Source organism: Silurus meridionalis, chromosome 13 (genome assembly GCF_014805685.1).
Source record: "Silurus meridionalis isolate SWU-2019-XX chromosome 13, ASM1480568v1, whole genome shotgun sequence".
NCBI classification, from domain to species: Eukaryota; Metazoa; Chordata; class Actinopteri; order Siluriformes; family Siluridae; genus Silurus; species Silurus meridionalis.
Window position 1 is genome coordinate 4,352,325 of NC_060896.1, and position 7,963 is coordinate 4,360,287.

A 7,963-nucleotide genomic window follows, 5' to 3' on the forward strand; every position below is an offset into this window, starting at 1 on the left:
GTGCTGAATTAACACCTAATAGTTAAATGAATACCTGTAGGGTTTACAGCCTTTTAACTGCCAACAAATATTTTCAGTTCCAGTACCTTCTCACACACTTTCTCTCTCTCACACACACACACACACACACACATGCCTCTTTACAAAAAACACGGTTCATTCCGGTTTTATTCCCAAAATGCAGGGTTCAAAACACATCCAAAAACAAATAAAAATACCTGATTATTCGCGACAGACAACATCGCAGATCCACTGATTTTAAATGAAGATATGAAGGTAATAAACGAATATTTGCTGTAATTCATTTAGATCTGCAATTAATATATATAATTTTTAGCTGATTTTTTTTTTGGCAGCTTTTTTAACTTTCAATTTCAATTCCAAACAAAATTTCACAGTAATTTTTACTTAATACACAAAATACAAATACATCCAAAATAAAAAGCCAGATAAAAATAAATAAATACAGACTTGAACATGAAAGCAAATATCAGAGAAAAAAGGTCAAGTTTTTAATGTACTATAGTGAGTACTGTACTGTTGACCTGTAAAGAACAGCTTGATTGGGTTGCCAGGTAACCCACCTCCAGCTACAATTTACATGCACAAAAATCATATTGTCTTTTTCTAAATATTTCCAGGATAACATTTTTAACAGTGGTGTGCATTCATCTGAAGTGGATATTCTAAATGAAACCTGGCAACCCTTCTTACATTTTCTCTTCTCAAAAATATTGGGAATATTTCACATAATTCAAAACTCACATTCTCATACATGCACATCAAGCAAGAACTACACTATATGGACCAAACTATTGGGACATTAGATTTTTTCTGCCATATGTGGTTTTTCCAAAAAACGGTTATTATATATGTTATATATACTGTCATGTCTTTTAATGTGCTAGCATAGAATTTGACCTTCACTTGATCTAGAATATTCAAACCTGTTACAATGCCCCTGTGCACAAAGCCAACCAGAAGATATGGAATATGTTAAATGGCCTGATGTAGGACTCTTAAAATCAATCCTTTGGGATGAATTGGAATGCTGACTGCATCCCAGGTCTACATCCTACAGTGGAGGTTACTACACAAGCAATTGGGGAAAAATTTGAAATAAGATGTTCAAAAAACACACTAATTTTATGGTCAAGTGTCCACAAACCTTTGTTTCTATTGTGTATTTCTTAGGCCAACAAAACTCAAAGTATTCCCACATACAGACAAAAACCTGATTGGACCTGGGATCCTGGAGCTGAAAATGCGAAATGCTAAGGACTTTAAATGAATGAAGATTTAGAATTTGAACCTAAATATTGGCATTGCAATAGCCTGCATTGTTATTAATATTAGTGTCTTGTATTACTGCTGATTGTATTAATGCGTTTAGTGTTGCATTGACACTTCTTATAAATTTATATTGTTAGTGCTGAGTTAATGGCATTAATCTAGACTCAATGCATTACATTTACATTTAGATCATTTGGAAGACGCACCTATTCAGAGCAACTCATCTCATTTATTTTAATTATCTAATTTCATTCATAACGACTGAGCAGTTATGGGTTACTGGCCATGCTCAGGGGCCCAGCAGTAGCCTCTTGGTGGTGCAACATCAAACCACTGAGCTATTACTTTCACACTAATTTAATGTGTTAAATTAGTGCCTTTATTGTTCTTTATTAATTATTTCATAGTGCAATACAGAAAAAATCCTAATATATACTGTGCATCCAGCACATTAAACACTCGAGGAGTTAAATGTGTTCTCTTTTTGTGATTTTGCGTCGTGTATTTGCCGCTACCTGCTTTAATTTGATTTCCCCTGTCCTTAAATTTGTTTACGTAGCCAGAGTACATGAGGTGAACAGAGCAAAATATATAAGGCAATTAACCAGTTTATTAGGTATATTAAAAAAGGAAGTAATTATGTCTGACTGTGTGTGTGAGTGTAAATAAGACATGAGCGTGTAGGAACCTGCAGGTCTAGGCCGCACGTCTCACGAGGGGACTTGCCAGTCTTAAACCAGCCGATTTTCGTGCTTCCTTTGAAATGATAGAGTAATGATGTTTACATTAGAAGGGAAAAGGGAAACATTTTAATGATGTATCGTTACATGCCTTGGATGGAGCTCGTTGGCACGCAAGTGCAAACATGCAGTACGGTTCGCGCTCACATCAGTTTATTTCAGAGGGTGTAGGCGCCAAGAAGCTGTCACAAAGTGCCAATGGTTTTGATTAATTTGGACCCAGCTGCTGTGGGCTGACAGGAATGACATGAGAATCAACATGCAACATGATCACACCGGTAAGTCTTATCGCGCCGTAATGGGGGGCACTTAAGGTTAGATTTATAGAAAGCTCATTAACTATTTTGCTGTGGGGTTAAATGTTGTTATTTTGGTGCATATTTATGCTAATTTCCTTTACAAGTTGTTGTCAGTAAGATGTGCGTGACCAGTAAAACCAAAATCTAATGTCCAAAATTAAAAAAACATAATGACCACTGTCTTAACTTTAGGCTGACATTAGTGGACACATCTGTGGAAAATAGACAGACAGACAGACAGACAGACAGACAGACAGACAGACAGACAGACAGACAGACAGGCAGGCAGGCAGACAGACAGACAGACAGACAGACAGACAAATAGATAGATACATGCATACATACATACATACATACATGGTGGAATAAAAAAAGTTTCAAGACACACCACCAACACACCAACAAATGGCAGCACAAGGCTGCATGCACAGTCACAGGGAGCACCAACCTTCATAAGTCAGTTTGCCAAAAGACATCGTCCTGTGAACATCAGGAGCTGTGCAACTGGTGCTATTCTGACCATGTGTGTTACCACGTCTGCTATTCTGACCACCTGTGCACCCTTTCACCGGGTTCTACTCACATGTGAGTTTCTTACAGGAAACAACATGATCTCATCTCCGCACCCATCCTACTCACCAGATTTGGCTACTGGGGACTTCACCCTCTTCCCGAAGATGAACATCTAGCTCAAAGGTCACCGTTATGACACCAGTAGGGAGATTCAGCGTTAATTACAGAAGACTTCGAAAAGAAGACTTCCAGGACATTTTCCAAAAGTGGGAGGGGACTATGTTGAAAAAGTGTAAACGTAGATAAATAAAGTACTTTCTTGTAAACAGAGCTAGTCTCGAAACTTTTTGATACCACTTCATAGATACATAAATAAACCTTTATTGTCATTGCGTAGGGCAGGTACACAGCATGAAATGCAGTTTAGCATTTAGAGTGATTGCCATTCCTCCCATTCCCAGCCATGGATCATTGTTGCATAATTGAAGCTCACAAGGATCTCTGGAGGATCTCTATTTCTAAGTGTGATGTAAGGAATAGAGTGCAAAAAAAACTTAAGTAAAACTAATAGCCAGATATGATGTGGAAATTTTCACAGAACCTCTTATGTAAATAAACACAATTTTCCATTTAACCAGCCATTAGGGTTGCACAAGCCAGTGCACTCTTAGTGCCAGTCTCAAGCCCGGATAAACGGGTAGGGTTGCATTAGGAAGGGCATTCAGTGTAAAACATGCCAAATCAAATATGCGAATCACGAATCAGAATTTTATACCGGATCGGTGGCGGTCGAGGCCTGGGTTACCAACGACCGCCACAGGTATCGTTAACCAACAGGGTACCGGTGGCTAACAGCAGGGAAAAGAGAAGTGGAGGAGAGTGGAGGTTTGGGTTGGTACATTAAATGTTGGTACTATGACTGGTAAAGAGAGAGAGGTAGCTGATATGATGGAGAGGAGAAAGGTAGACATGTTGTTTGTTCAGAAGACCAAGCGGAAAAAGAGTAAGGCCAGGAATATTGTAAGGGGGTTTAAACTGTTCTATCATGGTGTGGATGAAAGGAGAAATGGTGTAGGTGTGATTCTGAAGGAAGAGTACAGTGAGAGAGTAGTGGAGGTGAAGAGAGTTTCTGATAGGGTGATGAACGTGAAGCTGGAAGTTACAAAAAAGGTGATGATAAAGGTCATCAATGCCTATGCTTCACAAGTGGGTTTTTGAGATGGAGGAGAAGGAACAATTCTTTAGTGATTTAGATAGAGTGGAAGAAATTGTACCTAGGAAAGAATGGTTGGTGATTGGGGCAGATTTAAATGGGGATGTAGGTGAAGGGAACAGAGTTGATGAGGAAGTGATGGGTAGGTTTTAAGACTGGAGAGGAATGTGGAAATGCAGATGGTGGTATATTTTGCTGAAAGAATGGAAATGGCAGTGGTGAACAGTTATTTTAAGAAGAAGGAGGAGCATAGGGTGATAAGAGTGGAGGTGGGTGCACACAGGTGGACTAGGTTTTATGTAGGAGATGCAACCTGAAGGAGATTGGAGACTGTAAGGTGTTGGCAGAGGGATTGTGCTGGTCCGATCTTTAAGCATAAGGGAGATGTCCAGACCTGCAGTAACTACAGGGCAATAAAGTTGATCAGTCACACCATGAAGTTATAGGAAAGAGTAGTGGAAGCCAGGCTGAGGGAAGAGGTGATTATCTGTGAGCAACAGTATGGTTTCATGCCGAGGAAGAACACCACAGACACATTTTTTGCTTTTAGAATTTTGATGGAGAAGTATAGAGAAGGTCAGAAGGAGTTGCACTGTGTGTTTGTGAATTTAGTGAAAGCGTATGACAGGGTGGAGAGAGAGGAGTTGTGGTATTGTATGAAGAAGTCTGGTGTGTGCAGGTTAAGAAGAGCCTGGAGAGGTGGAGGTACGTGCTGGAGAGATGAGGAATGAAAGTCAGTAGGAGTAAGACAGAGTACATGTGTGTGAATGAGAGGGAGGGCAGTGGAGTGGTGCGGTTGCAGGAGAAGAGGTAGAGAAGGTGGAGGAGTTCAGGTTCCTGGGGTCAACAGTGCAGTAATGGAGTAATTCAAGTAATGGAGAGTGTGTTAGAGAAGAGTGAGAGCAGGAGTGATTTGTAATAAAAGAGTATCTGCAGGAGGGAAAGAGAAGGTTTATAGGACTGTGGTGAGACCTGTAATGTTGTAATGTTTAGAGACAGTGGCATTGAGTAAAAGACAGGAGGTGGAGCTGGAGGTAGCAGAGTTTTCGTTCAGAGTGATTAGAATGGACATGATTTAGCGGGACAACGCATGTAGGTTGTTTTGGAGACAAGGTGAGGGAGGTGAGATTGAGATGGTTTGGACATGTGCAGAGGAGGGACATAGGGTATATCAGTAGGAGAATGCTGAGCCACCAGGAGGGAGGAAAAGAGGAAGACCAAGGAGGAGGTTTATGGATGTGGTGAGGGAAGAAATGCATGTGGTTGGTTTGAAAGAGGCAGATTTAGAGGACAGGGGGGCATGGAGACAGATGATTCTCTGTGGCGACCCCTAATGGAAAAACCAAAAAGAATAGGAAGAAACACAATTTTTCATTTAAAGCTTCCTTCAGAAAGACACTGTTAGACTGCTAGAGTCAGCAGTTACCATGATATAGTTTAATAATATAATATGGATGTCCAATGTTTTTTATCTCTTAAACTTTTTCCTGTTTGCCATTTTTAAACCTACTATTTTGTACCTTTGCACTTGTATTCATTATGTCTGCCTTAAACCCACACTTGTATGATACAAAGATTTCCAGGAGACCTGGACATCAGATTTTCTCCTTTTAAAAGCATTTCTCAGTGGAATACCTTTTTTGAAACCAGAACTATCCAAAATACCCTAAAGGAAACAATCTCTTTTTTTAATAAATATAATCAAACAGATGATATGTAATTGATTATAATGTCTCAGAAGCAGAAAACAAAGCCAGGAAACCTGATCTAGGAGTAGGGGTGGAAAGGGATATGACAAATCCCCAGCATAAACAAAGGTAAATTCTATGAAATGTCATCATTAGACCAGATAAAACACACAAATTATGACTCAGGCACAATGATGCCAACTTCCGTGGGAAAGCAAATTACATCATGATTACTGGAATGCAGTGGTGGATGTGCATTTCACACCTACTGTAGGCCTTCAGTGGTGTCTGAATCAATCCAACTCCTTATATAATGACCCCAGTTTTCTTTGCATTTTTGTGCATTATTCCATGCATTAGAGTTTTCCTGGGGATTTGAAATGAAGGCGAATTGTGTGCTTTTTGTGCAAATTCTACAGGAAAGAAAATTCAAAAGTATAAAAAGTTCATGAAAAAGCTTAACAACTGTTTAACAACTTAACCTTTCTTGGCAGACCTTTCGTCATAATGTCCAGCTTTTCTTGAAAATGTCCTTGTAAGTATATCTGCATCCAAATCATTTTCTTCTCAAAAAAAGTTACTAAAACAACTTTTTCCCATTGTGTCCACTCCTCATAGCCAATTTAACTGCCAACAACTTACACAGTGGGGTTCTGCTGTTGGTGTTGATGTTGAGTTTATAGTGAGAACATTGAAGGTCCCCTGGCTGGTGGTACCTTCAATGTTCTCACTATAAACTCAACATAAAAATGTACAAGGTAAAAAAAGTTTCAAATGTTAAAAAAATGGTAAAAGAAGTGCAAAGTTTCAAATGTTTGCAACCAAGTTGGTGAGGCTTATCCTTTGAAGAGTGCACAAGGAGTGTCAGTTACACCAAAACGATAAATGTGAATGAAAGACGCCACAAACTTTTTAGTTCTGGCTGTTCCATAATTCTGGATAAATTATCTTCCTCTTGCTAGCCCTCTAAATTTGTAAAGTAGTCAAGCAACACAACAAAGGTTTGTAGGAATTTCTGCTTATAATTTGCATACAAACAATTCTTCAGTAGGTATTTGAAAACTTGATGAACATGTTGGACGTGTACTGTTTGAGTGGCACCATAGAAGAGAATATTATCTATAAAAACTACTAAAAACTACTGTCTGTCTAACGTGTCTCACAGCATTGGTGAAAAAAATGTGCAACAGGCATTTGCAATTCCATATGACATTATTATCTATTCCTAATGTTTTCCAATCGTACTGAATATTTAATTAATTATTAAACTGATATATAAACTACAGTATATCGCCACAGAAACTAAAAAGCCAGAAAGGTAACAATAACAGTTAAATGATGCAATGTAAAGGACAAAGAAACATGCCATTTTGAATAAATCTTTGATTTTCCTCTAAAGCTTTGCTTAATGTTCATATATGTGACTAGGACAAATGGCACCAACTAGACCATCAGTGACACAATCACAGGGGATTAATAGTTAATGTGGTCATGTAGGTCATTCTAACAGAACGATCGACACTGCCACAGTCGTCCATGGTTGAAAGACAAAGGAACAGAATTTGCTGTGGAGTACTGAGCCTCCCATGTTTCCTCATGTACGAAGTGGTATCAAAAGGTTTTTAGACTAATGGTGGTAACTGGTGCTTCAAGAGCAGAAGGAACATCATTGAAAGACGACGAGAGATCAGGCAGACCTTCAGCAGGCTCGACCCCCAAAAATGTCGATACCATTCAGCAACTTGTGCATGATGATTATCGGAGAACAATCCACCAGACCTGGCTCCTGCAAACTCCTCCCTCTTCACGAAGATGAAGATCCAGCTCAAAAATTGCCGTTTTGATGCAATTGCGGCGATCCAGCGCAAACGGCAGAAGGTGCTTGACACGCTTTGATAAGAAGACTTTCAGGACACATTCCAGAAGTGGCAGGAATGCTGAGAGCGCTGTATTGCTGTGCAGGGGGACTATTTTAAAGGTGATAGTGTGTAAACATAGATAAATAAAGTACTTTCTTGTCAACAGAGCTAGTCTTGAAACCCCCACGTATGTCAAAGAACTTGGAACTTTAAGTGTGTTACATCCGCGGTGACACAGTATGAGCAGCCATTTTAAAAAGATTTGCATGGTTGGCTTCACCTGTCTTCAAGAACCACTCTCCCCTGTTAGGTGAAACATATGTGCAGAAAATGGGGGGTTTTGGGGTCTGGGCCTGGC

General features: G+C 39.4%; 1 long non-coding RNA gene across 1 annotated transcript; it reads left to right on the plus strand.

Moving 5' to 3' along the window:
* Positions 1–218: 218 nt before the first annotated feature.
* Positions 219–2,978, plus strand: LOC124395335. The gene is made up of 3 exons (XR_006927608.1): positions 219–276; positions 2,196–2,311; positions 2,933–2,978. It is a non-coding gene; the product is annotated as an uncharacterized LOC124395335 (long non-coding RNA).
* The last annotated feature ends 4,985 nt before the right edge of the window (positions 2,979–7,963 follow it).